Genomic DNA, 22,066 nt, shown 5'->3' with positions numbered 1-22,066 from the left:
TTCTAGCTGTCTTTTTTGTGTTAGTTTTTGACATTTTTTTTAACCTCTGAACACTGTATAAGATGAAAAATACAACTGCATTGGTAAGCATATAAAAATCAAATAAATATATTATTATTTCAAACATTAACAATTATATACAACTCCAATGAGGGCTATTATAAAAAGAAAAAATTTGGTCTCAATGGCACACAATTCCAAAAGTAATTTGGAAGAAATACACATTTTATCTAAATAGACTTGAGAAATCCTATTTAGAATGTCAAAGTGTTTTATGAATAATTCTGCCTAATTCTTTTCTAATAAAATGATCAGGTAAAACCTTTCTATCATAGGAAGTTGGGGGGGGGGAGAATCTTGTTTAAAATTTTACTTTGCAATAAATGTGCATATTATTAAAAATTCCATTCCAATTCAACAAAAATTTGAGTCTCTTTTTCGTCCTATGGAATGATTTAATCACTTGTGAACAAGTAACCTTCATTTGGACACATTGCTGTTTTAAATTACTCTCCAACAAGTATTCATCCTTTTAAAATGTCATATTGTAAATGAGCAAAAATTTTCCCTCAGATTATAGGCAGACATATTACCAGCATTCCTGAAACCTCTCTACTCTTCATATCAGTTCTGAGGTGGAAAACTTTGCATCTTTAAAATTAACAGATGTTTCAATTTATTGACTTAAAATTGTATAAACTACTATAAGGTTTTTGAACTTAATTTAAAAAGTTAAGTTTATTGAGAATTATTTTGAAGCAAAGCAAGAGGAGGGGCAAATTTGCATTTTGAGGAAGGGTAGAAGCCCAGAGTTGTGGCCACCATCTTATCAGGAATATAAGGATTTATTCTCTGTATTTTACTACAGATTGTCAGACTCGATGCAACTTGAATCTTGAACATATTTGGCCAATAGATTTAACCACTGCCTTGGTGTTTATCCATTTTTTTTCTTATGGGTCTACTAAGCTCTAGCTGAGTAATAGCACTTTGAATTCAATTCTATGATAACTCATTCTAAGATTTTTGGCAAGCTACTAGAACCTCAGGGCTTCTCACTATTTCCTATAGAGGAAGGATGACTATATTCTTGTCCTCCAATCTTTAACAGAGGGAAGATGGCACAATTAAAGTTCAGAGTTTCATTGGAGAAACATATTTTCAGGAGAAATGAATAATTTCTAAAACAAATGATGGCAATGCACAGTCTTAGCATGAAATGAATGAATAATAAAATGAATGAAAATACACTAGAAAAGTTTTGAACACTTAGAAACTGTCAAGTACTGTGATAAATTAAAGAAAATCCAAGCAACTGCTTATGACCCATTATCTCCAGACTGAAAACATATCTAGCTCCTGACAGGATGAAGTTGCTGCTTGTTTTGTTTCATATCATTATGAAAAAGCCAAAGCCAAACAATCTGTTTTAAAGATTGAGAAATGGCTTTGATTGGATTGGCATCCAAAGGGCATAAGGGAATATTTGACTTTTGTGTGTTGCTCAGAGGAACAAAAATAAATTTTATTCATTTTATGAGAAAGGATATCATATAACAGAAATCTTTCCTTATAAGTATACCACATTCTATCCATATAACATGGTGGATATTTTTTGTACAAAATTTTAATGCATACTGGTTCATTATTTTAAATTCTCCAGGTCTTTCAGATGTATAATAATTGAAAATTAAATTCTTATTAGGAACAGTGATTTTTATGGAGTGTTCCATGTAGTCCTTGAATCCATATGAATTATCTAATGGATCCTTGAAAAAATGTATTTAATTATCCATCAGATAGAGGTTGGGGTTCTGTGGAAAATAATAGAATAATATTCATTAACTTTTAAAATGTATCTAAAACAGGTTTAAAAGAGTTTCACATTTCTATAGTTTTTTGAATTAAATGTTATTTCTCCTGCATTAAAGAAAATATATCTAGGTATATATAAAAGGATACATGTGTATACATATATATGTATATATGCATATATATATTAAAGTATGTATATATACATATACACAAGCACACATACATACACAGTGAAAATGGGTAATTTCTTTTTTAACTGAAAAGTCCTTGAGGGTATCCCAAGTTTAAATTCAGTTTAATTCAACTACTTGGGTTTAATGTCTTAGAAATTAATTAATAATGAGGAGAAAGCCTATATCTCATCCTATTTTTTAACTTTTATGCCACATAGCATAGTGCTGCAGCAGAGACAGTAAGTGTTCAACCAGTATTTGTTGAACAAATGAATAAGTGAATCAGTGAAAACACTGGCATTAGAAAATGCTTTAGGACCTATTACAAAAATAAACAAGCAAACAACAGCCATAAAATCCTTTGAAGTGCATCAAACATTGAATGTGATTAGGACACAAAATATTTGAATCATTAAGTCATTAAAAATCAAAATGTTTTTTCAGCTTTGCGATCAGCTACTTTGTTTGGACTTGTTCTAGTCAGATAATTACTTCCCTACCATAGGTAGGTCCCAGTGCAGAGTGTACAGAGGCAAGCTAGGATTTTACATAAACAAGCAACATTTGGTGTTTTGAAGATAAGGTCTTAAAAAAAAGAAAAGAACACTCAAACTCTCCTAAAGTCCCAGTGATAGCTGTGTTTTTAGTAATACAGAATCCTCAAAGATGATGGAGAGGTCTTTATGGTCTGATTTAGCTCAGCATTAAAATTCTAAGATACTATAAAGTTCTAAGGTCCTTTGTTCCCAGGTTAGTTCATTTCTCAAATTCCAAAGGAATGAAAATATCTCTTCCTGCATGTACTAGAGGGAAAAAATATTTTGATCCCAATTTTGAAAATTATTCCTCTCTTGTGCATGGGAAGGAAAATGCAGTTAGACATCTAATCTCCTTATTACAGCACATCTGGAGGCAGAACATTTCAAATTCATGCTATTCTTAGTGATAAATCCTCTTCATGCTTTAACCTAAACCTCATTACTTTGCAGTAGCAATACCATGATATTTGAAGACTACTTCTTTCAAAAGAGATCCTTAACCAATTTTGCCATTTTATTCTTTGCTTATAACATATCAAGTTACAATTAAATTTAAAGCTTTTGGTCCCACTGGTAAACAATACTTCTCTCATCTAATGTTCCTCTATGTTGAGAGGAATTTTGGACAACTCCCCTACCTGAGTTTGTGTCCACTGTAAAAGAGGCAATCTTGATCCCCCCTCCTACAACACCTCCTCATCTTTCTTTCACTTTTATATACTTTTATAAAAGTCCCCTCTTCCTGCTCTATCCTCCTACAAATGAGACAGGTTATTCATTTTTTTTGGGGGGGTTGTTTGTTTTTAATTTATGAAGCTTATTTTTAAAAACTTTTCAATTTCCTACTACCTCAAAGATATTAACAATGTATTTCCCCAGGGAAAAGAACAGTTTCTAATTCTGTCTCCTGAAATTTGTAATGTTTAAATCTATTCTTCTTTATCTAGATGTTTATTGAATATAACAGCCAGTGTCTAGAATAACAAATGACTGACCATTGAGTTACTTATCATTAGGATTTCTTTTTGAATATCAATCAAATCTCCTGATAATAGATCTATAGATTTGGTGATGGGTGTTAATATCCAGACTGGAGAAACCAGTGGAAAATTTATGAAATTCTAGGTCATGTATATATTTGTAGGGATAAATGTGTTTGTGTGTATAAATGTGTATATATTATTATGTATATTATAAAACTTTACTAGACTAATCTAAATATGGTATGATGTGTGTATACATATATATACACATATATATGCACACACCCAATACACAATTATACATATATACATATATAACTTACATTCAATGTGAGACCATTCTTAATCCTTGCAGTTGTTAGTGTCTCCCTCTTTCAAAATAATTATATATATATATATATATATATATATATATATATATATATACATATACATACATATATACATATATATACACACACACATATATATATGTATAAAATATACTCATACATTTGCATGCTACCTCTATTGCTAGAATGTGAGGCTCTTAAAAATAGAGAATTGTTTTTTGTCTTTATACCTGCAGGATCAAAACATTGCCTGAAACATGGTAGATGCCTAAAAAATATTTATTAAGCAATTATGAACTTCTAAAACTGAAACTTAAATATGAGAAAATATTTTAACACTGTGTATACAATTTAACTTTATTTTAATTATCAGATAATAAATACAGCATAGTAAATACAGTATTTTTATTTGTTAATTATGTTAACAAATAAAAATACTGTATTTACTATGCTTGTAGGAATTAGATTAGTAGGTGAAAGTTTAAAAAAACCTATCAAGAGATCAGCACTATTGGAAATATTCTAAATGTGTATATTTGCTGATGGAAGATTGCTGATATCATTGTATAGAAAAAATACATTGATATATTTGATAACTATTTCCTTTTATTTCCTTCCTATTGTTCATGTTAGTATAGGGTTTGAAAATTTTCTGAACTCCTTCCCCTGTCTTAACATACAACTGGCATTTATTATTACTAATTTAAATCCCATTTTACAGATAAAAGATCAAAGTTTCAGAGAAATGAATTGACATGCAGGATAAAAAAGAATGTAACATGAAGTATTGTTATTCTCATTACAATAACAGCAGTAATAATTATGTCAGAAAATTTGTAATTTTTTGACATTATCAATTGACTTTTATATTATTTATTCCATTTCATCCTCATAATAACCCTGTAAAATATGTCTTATTATTATCTTCCTTTAACCAAGGGAGAAAAGTGAGATAATCTAAATCACTTTCTTAGTATTATAAAACTAGAACCTAAGATAGAATTCAAATCCAGTTATCCTTCACAGCAAATCTAGAATTTTACCCTCTTATGTTTCATTTCCTTTATTTTTATATCTTTCTAAAAAGATACCCAAAATCTAGGTAAATATAATAATATTGGTCTGGACCTTTTATTTCATTATTATGGAGGCTGCTTGGTCAGGAATTTTCTAAAGTAATATAGATGGACAATTCTTCTACCCTTTTCTAGTGTGATATGGCAGATAAAGTGTAAGACATGTAATCAGGAAGATTTGAATTCAAATTCTACCTCAGATTCTTGCGAATGCAAAGTCTGTTTAAATATTCTGTGCTTCAGTATTCTTTTTTCCAATATGCAGATAATAGCAACTTACTTCATATAGTTATATAATCAAATGAGTTAACATATATAAATTACTTTTCAAGCCTTAAACTGCTATATAAATGTTAGATAACTATTATCATCATCATCATCTTGTTTTTATTGTTTTTCTTCTTCTTCTTCACCTAGGGAAACAAGAGGTTAATAAATTGCCCTAACTCAAGCTGAAAATATGTTTCACAAACCAGATTTCAACCTAGATTCCTATTGTGAATTCTCCTATTTTCTGTGCTATACTCCTTTCCAATAATGAAGTGAAAAAAATTAACTTCCTTTCTAATGCCAGTTTAAGATTTCATTAGCCTAATGCAATGGTTTTAAATTGTTTTAGGGATTTTCCTCTTTTTATTTTAACAGGGAAAAATTAAAATAGCCCTTTCAAGTATTCTTGACCTACAAATATTTTCTTATATTATGTTTCTTATATTGTATTATTTCATAGACCATTCCCACGATGTCTTTGACTTTTTGAAAATTATCAGTATCAGTATTCCAAGTATTGCAGCATAGCTTGACTGTATGCCTTAAAGACCCACTGCTAGTGGTCATACAAGTGTCAGAATGGTAAAGAATTTGAATAGATCTCTTGGGCCATGTGAAGCTATTTTTGGATGACTGAACTTTGGATTCCAAATGAGAAGATTCTGCAAATTTCACTTAGGTTGTCAGCATAGTGAAGGAAATTATAAGAAGGAGGTGTCAGGTCTCTTTAATATTGACTCAGATAAAAAGAGGAGTTGCAGATTGAGTCAAGTCTTCCCTGACATTATCTTAATGAGAGTTAGTTTATAATAAAATAGTTGATCCAAAGCTGTTCAGCCAAAGGTGATTACAGAGAAATTTCCAAGTTGCCTTGAGTCACAAAGATGAAGTATCATCAATGACACTATTCATTATTTATTGATTTGTTTCATTTTATTTTTTTAATTGCACTTAGGGAAGACTCAGCTAATGTTTATTCAGGAAAAGTGACGTGGATGATGAAATGGCATCTACATAAGTAAAGGAGATTTTAAAACAATATTTATTTTCTGAATGTTTTAGATTAAAAGCTTTTTGATTGTTTAATACTATTTCTCTAAATTTATTTGAGTGAACCTAACAGCATAAGAACTCTAATAATGAAATGATTTTAAATGAATTTACATGTGTTTTCTATGTGTATGTGAAATAGAGGCTGAGATCATGAGTGTATACGTCTTGTGTATTTCTGTGAGTATAAGGGACAGAGAGATATACAAATAGAAAGAGAAGAAAGAGAGAGGAGAGAGGGAGACAAAAATTAACAAAGAAGGGAGAGAAACAAAGACAGAAAGAGAATAGTAAGACACAAAGAGAGAGAGATATAGGCAGATATTGAAGACAGAGAAGAAAAAGAAAAGAGAAAGACAAAGAATGAGAAAGGAGAGGTTTTTTAATTATATTTAATTGAGTAATGCTTCTTCTTTATTATAAGTGAAGAGCAATGGAAAACTGATCCAGCAAATGATTCTTTAAAACAAACTACTTAAAATAAAAGGATAGTTGTATTTTTAATATTAATTAGGTATAAAATACCAAATAAGAAAATATAAATTTAATTTATATAATTAGCTATGAAATCAACAAAGTAGAATGATGGTTTTAAAAACTTAATTTAATTTAATTCAACACCACAAACATGAATTTAAGAGCAACCATCTACAAAGTACTGCATAAGGGTTTAGGGATACATTAGCAAAATTAAACAGGATTCTCTGCCTTCTAGAACTATATATTATGATGAGGAATCCAACATGTAAACAGATAAGTGAATATCAGATATTTTGAGGAGAGAAAGAAGATCAGTGGGATCAGAAACAATTTTCCTTATATAAGCTGATATATGAGTTAAATCCAGAAGCAGCAAAGGATTATAAATATATATATATATATATATATATTATATATATATATATATTATATATATATATATATATATATATATACAGGAATTGCATATAATTCATTAGGAAACAGTTTGTAAAAAGTAACAATGTGGGAAATATAATGCTAAATTCAGAGGATAACTATCTGGAATGTAGAGAATAAAGATTGTAATATGAAAGATGTCTGCCCAGATAGACTGATACCAATCAGTGAAAATTAGAGGGAGAAATTAATGGTGTATAAACTCTGAGAGTCTGCATGTGTGCCTTTCCAGGTCAATTCTCATAGATGATCTTTTCTGTTTCTGGATGTTCATGTTTTGTGCTATAGTGAAATCATTAAAAATAATCTTTAAGCCTGATCTTAGACACCAGCTCTCTCCAAATATTCCAGGTAATTTCAGTTTGTACAAATCCTTCCTCATAGGTTTCCATATTGAGGACTTGAAGTCAAGTTCCCATCCTTTACCATATTATGTGTCCTCCCTGAATGGAGGGCAGGGAGAAAGCCAAAGATCTTGCAATAGGCCTGATTCCATGGGTACAGATCAATTAACTATTCCAAAAAGGATCTTGGAGGCTCTTAAATATTCTTAGTATAAAAGGAAATAAGAATAAAATAACATTTCTAAAGTGCCAATTCTGACAGCAATTCCTGGAATGCTTTTTTCATTAGGTAAGAGTTTCATCCAAGTAGTCTCTTTCCCTGCCAGCAAAGTACAAATTACAGGTCAGTTTTTTAAAGGAATATCTTTAAACCATGTTCTTCAATTTGTAAAATCCTGTGCCATTGCTATATTTTCTTATCTTCCTGATTGATTATCAATAATAAGCTGATTCTTGAAGATACTAAAAAATAATGGTTGTTATTCACCCCTTTCTATATTTGGATTCATTAGTCACCAAGTCAAAAATGTGCAAGACACAATAAAATATTAATGATTAATCACTAATTAATAATGGTACAATCAAGCATTGGAATGCTATCATTAGTGACAAAGCATATTGGATCATAGGCTCAGTTCAGCTACTACCTTCTCATGAGGCTTTCCTTGACCTGTTGATTCTCCAGATCACTTTATTTGAACTTTTCAATGCACTTAATCAACTTCTAACTTATCTATGCGTATCTATCATCCTTTTCCACTAGAATATAAGATCCTTGAAAACAAGGGCCTCTACCTAGTGTAGAGAGCCACAGACAATGGGGGGACTCTCAGGGAGGTATGAGACCCTTCAGCCCAGAGGGAACCTGCTAACAAAATCTGGTTTGACTCCTCATCTCCCCTTGGAGGTGATTCAGTCTTTCAGAGAAGTCAGGGGGTCAATGACAACCTGTGTTCCACTTGCAGTAAAGTGGCATTCACATGATAATAACAAGATACTTATAATTAGCACATGCTCAGTATTCTGTGTTGATGTAATTGTACCAAGGTATTTAAGGCTGAGAGAACTTGAAATAAATGCACTCCATATTTGACAATCCATGGGGGTCTCTACCTCATCATTCCTCTTCTAAGACCAAAGACTTAGGCTAGTACTGAGATTTTTCCAGAAGGTACATTTTGGCACCCCAATGTGGAGCTCTAGAAAGTACAGGACACCTACTATAGTGCCTCTCTTCATCTGATAAATATTAATCAAATTGAATGCTACATAATAATCAGAGTATTCCCATCGGTCATTTCTATAAATAGCATAGTTTCAAAGGTGAATTTATGTTATATTCTGCTAGTAAGATCAATAAGCTCCATTTGATTAGAGAATATTCCTTGGGAATGACAAGCATCATGAAAGTTATTTGGGACTGAATAACTTTCACCTACTGTTGTAGTTGCACCCCCAACAGAAAACAACATTGACTCATATTCCCCTTAGTCATGGATAAGTTTACTTGAGAATGTTTAATGATGCGATGAGATGACGTTTTTATTTGGGGGGTTAGCAAATTGATTGCTATAATATTCAAAGACTTTATAAAATAAAGTATCATGAACATATACCTTCTTAGAGCTTATCTGGAGCAATAAAATCTAATAGATTCTGTTGGACCATAAGTCATAATGTAAATTATGAAAGGAGAAGTTTTAGTATGGCTTCTGAAGGAAAACATTCTGCAAATCTAAACATGCACCTTTATTTTTTAAAATATTTAGTTGGGATGACTATTGGACAAGCTTGGGCTAACTGGAATAGTCATATTCAGGAAAAGTTTAAGGAAGTCTAATTTTAAAAAAAAGTCAGGGAACAAAGAGATTTATAGTAATTTCCTAATGCAACTATTTCCATTTTTTTTAAACATGAAGACCCCTTTTAATTGTTAAAAAGTACAATGCTACCCACATAATAGTTATCCTAAGGTTGGTAACTATTGATTAAGAAAATACATGCTTAATATGAATTTTTCGAAAACAATTCATGGCCCTGCAGAAGGTCATGAGCTACAGATTGGGAACCAATGTTGTAGTACATGAAAGAACAATGAATGATTGATGTGCAGCATCTGCCCTCCAGTTTCATTGGGGAAAGAACAAAGAAAAATAGATTTTTAGCTTTTTATCAGGCAATTTCACCTAGTTATTTGAGATGATGCTCCTGCCTATCTTTTTGCAGAGGTTAATGGGTCCACAATCTAGGGATGATAGGGAATGGAAAAGAATAAATATATCCACTACTATTAAAACATCCATATAATTTTTGGAAATTTTTCTATTTAATCATGCCTCCTTCATATTGTATTAGTAATGATGATCTCTTGAACCCAAATGTAGAATATTAGATTTCTACCCATTTAATGTCATCTTATTGGAATTCTGACCCTCATATAGTATGCTAACTAGCTCTTTTAACTTGTGTAACCAAAAATTTAGTTTCTATCTAGTCATCTCCCTAAATCAAAATCATTCTTACAATTTTTAAAATTTTTTAAAGAAGATAATTATTTACATTTTTATGATTTCTTAATTTTTTTTTTACCTCATACTGTATTTTCAGTTCTTATACTTCTCAACTTATGCTACATTTGTATTGTTGACCATTTTCCCTTCTTGGATATACTTGCTGCTTTGGATGTTCATAATACTACATTCTCCTAATTGTCTTCTTGTTTGACCATGCCTTTTTTATCTTCTTTGCTGGTTCATTATTTATATTGTCCTCTCTAATTGGGTATTCTCTAAAGTTCTGCCTTCTTTTCTTCTCTCTTTTAGTAACCTTAGCAGTATTTTTCTTCTTTGGATAACATAAGCAGCTCCTAATCCCTGGATTTGTGTGCAAAAATAAATAAATAAACAAACTATTTATCTATGTATCTATCTATCCATCCATCCATCTTTCCATCCATTTATCCATCTATTAGAAGTGCAATTGATAGAGTATGGGAACTAGTATAAGGAAGACTCATCTTAGTGAGCTTAAATCCTGTCTCAGACACTTACTAGCTATATGACCTTGAAAAAGTCACTTAATCCTGTTTGCCTCAGGTCATCATTTGTAAAATGTGCTGAAGGAGAAAATGGCAAACCATTGCAGTATCTGCCAAGAAAATCCCAAATTGAGTCATGAGGAAACAATTGAAAAATGATTCAGTGAAGACATCCATCTATTAATCTAATATAATCGAATCTATCTCTTTATCTATTGTCTATTATATATGTTATCTATTTCTTTCTCTCTTTATGTACCTATGAATACTTATCTATAGATAAGAATATAGATAGGTAATTAGATGGATAGATAATAGAGGGAGATACCAACACATAGCTTTCTATACCCAGTTTCCTGAATTTTAGAGTAATTACCTAAAGAACACAATGTGTTCAACTTTATGTGTATATATGTAGATATCTCACATAAAATGACTTTATTTCCTCACAAAAATCCAATTAGATATAGTTATATTCATATATAGAAAGTTAAGAAAAGTTAAATGACTAGGCAATGATCCCACAGATCCTAATGTGTTCTAGAGATATCTCAAATGTAACATATCTGAAACTGAACTCATTGAATATTCAAACAAATCCCTTCTCTTTCAAACTTTCCAATTCTAGTTGAAATAACACAATCTTTCCAGTCTTGCTGTCCACTTCCACTTTTCATATTATTCTCAGTTCTTACTCTCTCTCACTCCACATATCCACTCATTTGTCAAATCTTGATCTTTCTACCTCTACAAAGCCTCAAATATCTTTTACCTTTTTCTATTCATAAAATCACAACCTTAATTCTAGCCCTAATTGATTTTAATCTAGATAATCCTAACAGTTTCTTAATTGTTTTTCCTGCCTCAAATGTTTTACCACATTATTTTATATGTTTATATATATATATATATATATATATATATTTTTTTTTATACACTGATTTTACCATGTGACTCCCCTATCCCATAAATCTCTTTGGTTTCCTATTGTAATCCAACCAAATTGACCTTCTCTTTCATCCACATACTTGATGTTGCATCTCCTATCTCTGTACTGTACTAGACCCAGGTCTAGAATGTTTAATCTTATAGAGCTTATAGAGGTTCTATCATTATTAGCATAAAACTCAAATACAGTCTTAAGAATGAAATGTTTCCTGATCTCTACTCCAAAAACTGTTCTCCTTTTGAAACTATGTTGCAATTAATCCTTATATATTTTTTTGTTTTATATTGATGCTAAAAATATTAAATATGTACTTGTTATTTCTCCCATTATATTGTAAACTCCTTGTGAATAAGAATTACCTATATCTAAACCCTTAGCACCTAGCATATTGAGTTGACTCTTAATAGCTGCTTTTTGATTGATTGATTAATTGGTATCTTGATATTATATTCTAGAACTTTAAAACTACCTAATTCTCACCTATATTTTCATCTGCTAAATTCAATCCCATCTAGGAACTATCAATTGTGTTAAATATATGACTAGAATGTTATTGAGTTTTGTCTCAGCCTTCTCTTTTCCTGAATAAATAATTTCTTTCTGGGTTTCCTTTTGTGTTTATACTGCTTCAGAAGGAAAAAAAAAGTGTTTTTTTTTCAAAAATTTAATTATCTTAGTTGCTCTCAGCAGGAATTCCTACAAGAAAGCCTTAACTCCATGGGGATGAATTTGAAGGATGAACTGAAAGAGCTTGAGTTTGACATATTAGTGCAAATGAGTGCTAATTACTAACTCAAAGGATTTAGCAAAGGTTGGAAGGTGAGACAGTGACCAGACTGATATAAAGAAAATATTCCCAACAGTTTTCCCCTCCTCTCCACCTAGAGAACTCCTTTTCATTCTTAATTTATTTAAAAAAGAATGCTGATGAACAGGGATACTTGCAAAGAAAAGTTTCTATCATGTTGAAGGAATTCCCAATTGTATTATGTAAGAAATACCAAGTAAAAATGATATATGTCATCAAATATTAACATGGATTCCAATGAAGGAGTGCATAAATTTATTCCATGTTATTCTACAGGACAGAATGAAGACTGAAAGGATCCAGAACAACAGATGGTCAGCTCAGCATAAAAACTTGTTATTATTATTATTATTATTACTTAATATTTTGTGTATATATGTAGATATCTCATGTAAAATGAAATCTCCATAAGATCCAATTATGTACACAGTTATGTGCATATATAGAAAGTTAAGAAAAATTAAATGACTAGGCAATGATCCCACAGATCCTAAGTGTCTGATATAGGAACAAAAGTCAGATTTTCTTATTAAGACTAAGGTTTTAAAGGGCACAATTGTCCAAACAAGGAGATGGATTGTCTTGTAATATAATAGTAAGGTATGCAAAAGGCTTTATATACAGCTTAGTTGACCTGAAATCAGGAACACCTGAGCTCAAATCCAACCTCAAACACTTATTAGCTGGGTGAATCTGGGCAAATCACTTAAACAGTTTGCCTTAATCCACTGATGAAGGAAATGGCAAACCACTTTAGTATTCTTGTCAATAATACCCTTAGATAGTCCGAATCAAGAGGTCACAAAGAATAGGACATGACTGAGTGACTGAATAACAACAAATGGGGACAGCAAGGTGGCACAGTGACTATAATACTAGCTCTGGAATCAGGAAAACCTGAATTAAAATCTGACCTCAAATACTTACTCTGTGACCTTCAGCAAGTCATTTAACCCTATTTGTCCAAGTTTCCTCTTTTATAAAACAAACTGGAAAAGAAAATAGCAAGCCACTACAGTATCTTTGCCAGTTTTTGTCAAGAAATCCCAAATGGGTTCATGAAGAATTGGACAGAACTGAAACAATTGAACAACAACTTATATACATTATCTCATTTGTTCCTTAAAACAGCCCAGAGATTTGATATTATTATTTTTATTATTCCTATTTTACAAATGAGGAAACTAAGACTAAAGATTAAACTCAAAAGACTTTCCCAGTATTACACAATAGTTTTTGAGGTAGGGTTTATCCTCTGACCACATTGTAACCCTTGTGTTACACTTAAAGAAGTAACATTTGTTGATACTTACCAAATGCTATCTATGTGCCAGACACTGTGAAAAATATTAAAGAAAAAAAAAAATAAAGGTCTTCAAGAAACTTAGAGATAATGTATAAACAACCAGCAATAATCAAAATGTTTACAGGATTAATTGGAGATAATCACAGAGGAGTGATACTATCATTAAAAGGCGATGGGAAAGATATCTTACAAAAAATGGACTTTTAGCTGAGATTTAAAGAAAGCCAGAAAATCAAGAGGCAGAGATTAAGATCTGAGAGAATTCTAAGCATAGGGGACATCCAATTAAAAGAAATGCATTTAACAGGAATGTCTTATGCAAGGAAGAATATATAAAAGAAGAGACTATCTACATGCAGAGAAAGAACTGATAAATAGAAATATTTGTATAATGATTTTACAAATATATATAATATATAGCATGCATGGGTATATATAACATGCATGTATATATAACATATAACATATATATATAGATATGGATATATATGTATATGTGTATATTATGTATGTATATACATATTTTTGCCTAATGGGAGCCATCTCTAGGGTAGGGGGAGGGAAAAAAGGGGAAAAAAGAAATTTGCTTGATAACTTTATTATATATTTAAAAGGAATAGTAAATTGTATATAATAGAATATTTCATGTATTATTAGATTTTTTAAAAAATTAGACCATGATATGGAAATGTTTGTTTTGCTCCATAGATTAAAAATGAAATAAGTATAATTTTTTAATTGAATTCATGAAGGCAAGTAAAGTGTAAAAAAAAAAAAAAAACAAAACAAAACTGGAAAGATAGGAATGGTCCTTGTTAAAAAGACCCATAAAAGTCAAACATAAGATTTTATATTTGATACATCAGGGTAATGGGAAACCAACAGTTTTTGTTGTTGTTGTTGTTGTTTGTTTGTTTGTTTGTTTTATTTTTATTAAATAGCAAGGATAATGAAGGAGAGGGGTATATGATTGATAATGGTCACTTTTCTTTAGGAATATCACTTTGCCATTTGATAAAATCCAACATCCATTCCTATTAAAAACTCTTGAGAGTATAGGAATAAATGGACTTTTCCTTAAAATAATCAGTAGCATCTATTTAAAACCAGCAGTAAGCATTATATGTAACGAGGACAAACTGCAACCATTCCCAATAAGATCAGGAGTAAAACAAGGTTGCCCACTCTCACCGTTACTATTTAATATTGTATTAGAAATGCTAGCTTTGGCAATAAGAGTTGAGAAAGAGATTAAAGGAATAAGAATAGGCAATGAGGAAACCAAATTATCACTCTTTGCTGATGATATGATGGTATACTTAGAAAACCCCAGAGATTCTACCAAAAAGTTATTAGAAACAATCTACACCTTCAGCAAAGTTGCAGGATATAAAATAAACCCACATAAGTCATCAGCATTCTTATATATCACTAACAAAACCCAACAGTTAGAGATACAAAAAGAAATCCCATTTAAAGTAACTACTGATTGTATAAAATATTTAGGAATCTATCTGCCAAGGGAAAATCAGAAACTTTATGAGCAAAACTACAAAACACTTTCCACACAAATTAAGTCTGATCTAACCAACTGGAAAAATATTAAATGCTCTTGGATTGGGCGAGCAAATATAATAAAGATGACAATACTACCTAAATTAATCTACTTATTTAGCGCTATACCAATCAGACTCCCAAAAAACTACTTTGATGAATTAGAAAAAATAACAACAAAATTCATATGGAAAAACAAAAGGTCAAGAATTTCAAGGGAATTTATGAAAAAAAAAAATCAAATGAAGGTGGCCTAGCTGTACCAGATCTAAAATTATATTATAAAGCAGCAGTTACTAAAACCATCTGGTATTGGCTAAGAAATAGACTAGTTGATCAATGGAATAGGTTAGGGTCAAAGGACAAAACAGCCAATAACTTTAATAATATAGTGTTTGACAAACCCAAAGACACCAGTTTCTGGGATAAGAATGCATTATTTGACAAAAATTGCTGGGAAAATTGGAAATCAGTATGGCAAAAACTAGGCATTGACCCACACTTAACACCGTACACCAAGATAAGGTCAAAATGGGTTCATGATCTAGGCATAAAGAATGAGATGATAAATAAATTGGAAGAGCATAGGATAGTTTACCTGTCAGACCTGTGGAAGAGGGAGGAATTTATGACCAAAGAAGAACTAGAGATCACTATTGACCACAACATAGAAAATTTTGATTATATCAAACTGAAAAGTTTTTGTACAAACAAAACAAATGCAAACAAGATTAGAAGGGAAAAAATAAACTGGGAAAACATTTTTACAATCAAAGGTTCTGATAAAGGCCTCATTTCCAAAATATATAGAGAACTGACCCTAATCTATAAGAAATCAAACCATTCTCCAATTGATAAATGGTCAAAGGATATGAACAGACAATTCTCAGATGAAGAAATTGAAACTATTTATAGACATATGAAAATATGCTCCAAATCATTATTAATCAGAGAAATGCAAATTAAGACAACTCTGAGATACCACTACACACCTGTCAGATTGGCTAGAATGACAGGGAAAGATAATGGGGAATGTTGGAGGGGATGTGGGAAAACAGGGACACTGATACATTGTTGGTGGAATTGTGAACACATCCAGCCATTCTGGAGAGCAATTTGGAACTATGCTCAAAAAGTTATCAAGCTGTGCATACCCTTTGATCCAGCAGTGTTTCTACTGGGCTTATACCCCAAAGAGATAGTAAAGAAAGGAAAGGGACCTGTATGTGCCAAAATGTTTGTGGCAGCCCTGTTTGTAGTGGCTAGAAGCTGGAAAATGAAAGGATGTCCATCAATTGGAGAATGGTTGAGTAAATTGTGGTATATGAACATTATGGAATATTATTGTTCTGTAAGGAATGACCAGCAGGATGAATACAGAGAGGACTGGCGAGACTTACATGAACTGATGCTGAGTGAAATAAGCAAAACCAGGAGATCATTATATACCTCAACAATGATACTGTTTGAGGATGTATTCTGATGGAAGTGGATCTCTTCGATAAAGAAAGCCTTAATTGATCAAAGATGGACAGAAGCAGCTACACCCAGAGAAAGAACACTGGAAATGAATATAAACTGCTTGCATTTATGTTTTTTCTCCCGGGTTATTTATACCTTCTGAATCCAATTCTCCCTGTGCAACAAGAAAACTGTTTGGTTCTGCACACATATATTGTATCTAGGATATACTGCAACCCATTCAACATGTAAAGGACTCTTGCCATCTCGGGGAAGGGGTAAAATCGGAACAGAAATGAATGCAAGGGATAATGCTGTAAAAATTACCCTGGCATGCGTTCTATCAATAAAAAATTATTTAAAAAAAAAAAAAGGAATATCACTTTGCTCATGTTGTCTCTTGTCCTTTCCTTGGGGTCCCCTGCTGGTTCAACCAGCTTATTTGGCTACTTCCATGTGCATATATGAATGGACATATGTGAATATGCAAAAGACTGAAAGCACCATGAAAACACAAACCATGCAGGGTGAAGGGTGGACTAGCATAGGAAGAGAACTGGAGTTGGAAGAACATCTAGTACAATATGCTCTCCCTGATAACATATAGCTGCCTAGATAGAAAATTGCTTTTGATTTTAAATGATCAATCACAACCTGTTTGTCTCTGAGAGATGTTCCTGCATTCATAGAGGCTTCAATTCTGCATTCTATTATTCTAAATTCCTCAGATCATGTTTTCTGAATGAAAGACTTACCTGGATTATTTCTAAGGAAAAAGGAAGAACAATAGCTCTGTGGAGAAATTTAACAACTACTGAGCAAAAGTCCCCAAAATTACCTTAACTAGAGATGAAGCCCTCTTTGCAAAGATTTTGTTTCTTTGTTCTAATGCATTATCTTAAAATTAAGCTTGTCCGCATGTTTTTTTTTTTTTTTTTTTTTTTTTTTTTTTTTTTTTTTTTTTTTTTTTGGTATCTGTTGAGTTCTCTAAAGACATTTCAATTAAGGAAAAAATTTAGCCCAGAGAGACTAGTTTTGCAGATAGGGAAATTACACTGTCAATGTGATTTGATTTACACTAGAATATAGCTAAATAGACTATTTTTTAAAAGGAGGGCCTAATGACTCTGAAAAGAATGCACTTAATTTCAGTCTCTACTTTTGCTGGCAGGAAAGAAAAAGAAACATCTGCAGCAATCATTAACTCAGTGCAGAACTAAGTCAAGGGCACATTAGCTTAGTTCAGCTATTCACAAAGATCAGCTCTATCTTCCTCATAGATTTGGGATCAATTTAAATGGTGTAGGGGAAATGCACACTGAGCAAGAAAAAAAGAAAATAGCTTATATATTTCAGATCAACCATTTTTATTTTAAGGATTCTTAGTTTTAGAGCCATAGTATAGTTTGCTTAGGAATTCAGAAATTCCAGTACTGATATATCAAATTCTACAAGCTCACAGAGGTGAGAACTTAGGTCATCTCATCCAAATTTCTGATTAATTAATGTATATATTCTAAAATAGCAGCTAATATAAATTATATAAATATATATAACCATATTTTATAAATAGTCAAATGATTCATTTATAAAATAAATTTTAACAAGTCTAGATTTTTAAAGCTGTGAATATGTTGAAGCTTCTCTACTTGTGAATGACTGGATGAAGGAATCATTTAAGTGCTTAAATGTGTAAAATTCTGAAAAGAAGAAGACAATTTCTGCTCTCAGGGAAATCATATTTTATTGGAGGAGCCAACAGATATAGGAAATTTTGCTACAAGTCATATGGACAAGTTCCATGATATATTAGGATAGAGTAGCAAAACAATGCCATATCCATAGCTAAAAATCACATAAATATATATTGTTGAATGATTTCTCAGGGCCAAGAACTTTTAAAGACAAGTTCTTTCTTTTCTCTGTCTTTAAGATGTGACATGCAGGAGCTGTTGCCATGTCCCTAGATGTTGTTTTCCCCCATGATGATGATTGTTGGCAATTAACAGGAAGTATTGCTATTCTCAAGGTTCTTGAATTCAGAGTTCCGAGCTAGCAGAATATGAGGGGAGTTAGTATTCAAGAAAATGGTGAAGATTTGACTTGATTAACACATGTTGGGATATCTTGTGACTTCAGCTAATCTAGCTTGTCTGCCCTGTGAGTGGCAGTTGGTAGGGATAATTGCTCCTTATACCCAGAAGTCACTTCTCCAGGTAATGGTCGTAAAGCCTAGGAGGAAGTAGAATCAATGCTATGGGTGATGTCGTAGGACACTTGTTTATGGTGTTTGGTCAACATTTGTTGCTAGTGATGATTAGGAATGTAGGCTCTTCTCCACAATAATTTCCTCCCTCAATGATAGCTTCAGCAGCTAGGCTAGAAGCAGGTCAGGTAGTTTGGGGATTGCTATATGCATTGCTCTTGGACTCTTGGTCCTGGATTGCCTCCGTTAGGGTCTGAGGTGAGATAGTGCTGAAGATAGTGAAGATGGTTTGATTTGCTCAGCTCATGTTGTCTCTTGTCCTTTCCTCTGGGTCCCCTGGTGGTTCAACCAGCTGATTTGGCTACTTCCATGTGCATATATGAATGGACATATGTGAATATGCAAAAAGACTGAAAACACCATGAAAGCAGAAGCCATGCTTAACTTAACTTTAAATTTCCTAAAGTAGCCAGAGAATCATTCCATGTAAGTGAATTGCTTAACAGCGTTCATTGAATGTATAAATGAAGGAATGATTATATGTATATTTAATATGGCTTGACATGGAAAATTAATTCATCAAAAAGTGGTTGGTCTTCTAGGGCTTTCCTTAGTTTACATTTTAATGCCAGATTTAAAGCCACAAACTTTTTTATATGTAGGTTGTCTGGTCATGTACATACGATTGAATTTATTGTCCCAAAAGATATTGAATTTTCATGATTCTCAATGGTTATCTTATATTTATATTATTAATGCTTTATATCATTTATTGTTTAGGTCAGAAAAATACATGAAACTCGGTGTTCAACTTTATATTCAAGTAAACAAAATGAGATAAAACTAGAGTTACTCCCTTTAACTTGAATCATTGAGCATAATTTTGGAAGTTTCAGAAAAATAGAATTCTGTTTATTGGCTTCTTTGAAAAGCCGCATAAAGATCACTGGATGGTTCACAATATTCTGGTTTCATCAGGTCAGAAACCTTCCAATCTAATCTGATATGGTGCTTGTTTGAGGTAGAAATGGCAGGTATGTGTTTTTGTTTTTTGTTTTTCAACATAAATTTTTAAGTACCTACTTTGGGCAAAACATTGAGTCACTATGACTAGTGGTCACTAGTGGAGATATAAAGTCAAAAACTCAAAATATAAATAAACAAAATCACTCTTTCACTTCAATGAATTTACAGCCTAATAAAGGGGATAAAACATGCACACAAATGACTAGAATACAAAACTGAATAAGGAATAATAATTGAACCTGTGATTAACTTGGTATAGAAAGCATCCTATGAAGAATGTCTCTACATTTTAATTTGGCATTTTCTTTGCAATTTATGGTCTTAGACAGGTACTTAGAGCACTCAGAGTTTAAATAACTTTATCAAGGTCACATACCAAGTATGTGACAGAGGCAGAATTTTAATCTAAGACTTACTGGTTCAAAAGTCAGCTCATGACCTATTTTTACTTATTGCCTCTACAAATGAAATAAATGCTCTAAGCGAATAGATAGGTGAACAATGCTATTGCAATTCTGATAGAACAAATGTACTTATAATTGGGGAACCAAAGTTGGAAATGACTTTTTTATCAGATTCTTGATATATAGTAGGATTTAAACTAGTGGTCTGGGGATCCCAGATCCAACAAATTGAGTGAACAAAAGTATAAAGATAAGAAAACATGATCCATGTTCAGGGAATATAGAACAGTCCAATTGAATGGGAACATGGGATAGTGTATAATAAGTGTGTAATAGGAGTTTTAAGATTGAAAATCTGGAAGTCAATTTGAAAATCTTGGTTTTGTGTAGCTATGCAGTATCAGGTTTTCATCATCTCATATCTGGATTATTGTATTATCCTGCTGATGAGTTTGCTTTTCCTATATCTCTCCCCATGGCAATTGTTCTTCTATTGAGCCAGTGAAGTGATTTTGCTAACGTATAGGTCTGATCATTTTACTCCCTTTCTCCTACTCAATAGACTCCAGTGCCTCCCTATTACTTCCAAAATCAAAAACAAATTATTTTGTTTGGCATTCAAAACTTTACATGTCCAGTCTTATTTTATACCTTACTCACTGACTTGTACTCTTCAATCCAGAGACACTGGTCTTCTGGTTGGTCCATGAATCATATATTCTATCTCTCAACTCCAGGCATTTGCCCTGATTTCCATGCCTGGAATGGTCTCCCTCCTCTGCTCTGCCTGCTAACTTTCCTAATTTCCTTTAAATTCCAACTAAAATTTTGCCTTCCACAGGAAGCTTTGCCCAACCTCTCTTAATTCTAGTGCTTGTATTGTGTTAATTATTTCCTATTTATACTGTTGTTGTTTGTCCTTCATTCTCAAAGAGGACCAAAGACATCAGAAAGATGGTGTCTTGACTTGTAAGTGAATTGTATTTAAGTGAGGCAGGGCTAAGCAAAAACATTAAGTTCAAGCTCTCTTCCAGAGCCAACTGGTCTAGTGACAACATAGATGGAGACAACTAGAGGTGGCCCAAAATGCAGTGCAAGAACTTGGCCTTTTTAAGCTAAGGAGTTTTGCAGATCTCTGTCTGAAGCAATACCTACTCAGTGATTAAGGCTAGGTATGAAAAGCAAAAAATAGCTTCTTTTGTCTATTCAAAAAAAAAAAAAATCTGGAAGGGGAAGACCCTCGGAATTTCTAGCCAGAACAGAAATAATTGCTATTTACAGTTACTGAGCCAATAAAATGACCAAAGAACAAATGAGGCTTGGCCATGATCGACTGATGTGATTGTAATACTATCTCTGCCTTTACATTGTATTTTCCTAGTTTATATTTCATGGTCATAATTTTGGCTCCAAAGGAATGATCTTACCTTAGTTTACATTTTAATGCCAGATATAATGGGTAACAATAGTAAGGTGAAACACTCAACATAACAAGTTTAAAATTAACATATCAATGATGTCCTAAAGCTAATGAACAAAAATGAAATTTCTAAATAGCACCTGGTTTTATCTTACTTTTTTTTCTATGAAAGTATCTATTCAGCCTCCACTTTTTGATAAATTTATTTTGGAACTTAACCCACCATAAATAAACCCACAAATAACATCTTTGCTGCTTTATTTTGGAGATGAGTTTGAAACTTTTTGAAAGTTTTGAAGCTTTTGAGATACCTTGTGACAGGGAAAAAAATTTTGAAATCTTTGAAAATGAAGGACAAAGGACAACCATCTATCATTGGACCCAGATGCCCCTGG

At 32.1% G+C, this 22,066-nt stretch overlaps 1 protein-coding gene across 2 annotated transcripts in view; it reads left to right on the top strand.

Annotated features, from left to right (window-relative positions):
- The window catches only part of EDIL3 (EGF like repeats and discoidin domains 3), a 634,428-nt gene that overhangs the window by 146,203 nt on the left and 466,159 nt on the right, over positions 1-22,066 (top strand). The window lies entirely within an intron of this gene.

The sequence above is a fragment of the Antechinus flavipes genome, chromosome 1 (genome assembly GCF_016432865.1).
Source record: "Antechinus flavipes isolate AdamAnt ecotype Samford, QLD, Australia chromosome 1, AdamAnt_v2, whole genome shotgun sequence".
Lineage (NCBI taxonomy): Eukaryota > Metazoa > Chordata > Mammalia > Dasyuromorphia > Dasyuridae > Antechinus > Antechinus flavipes.
This window is presented reverse-complemented; position numbering and strand designations above follow the sequence as displayed.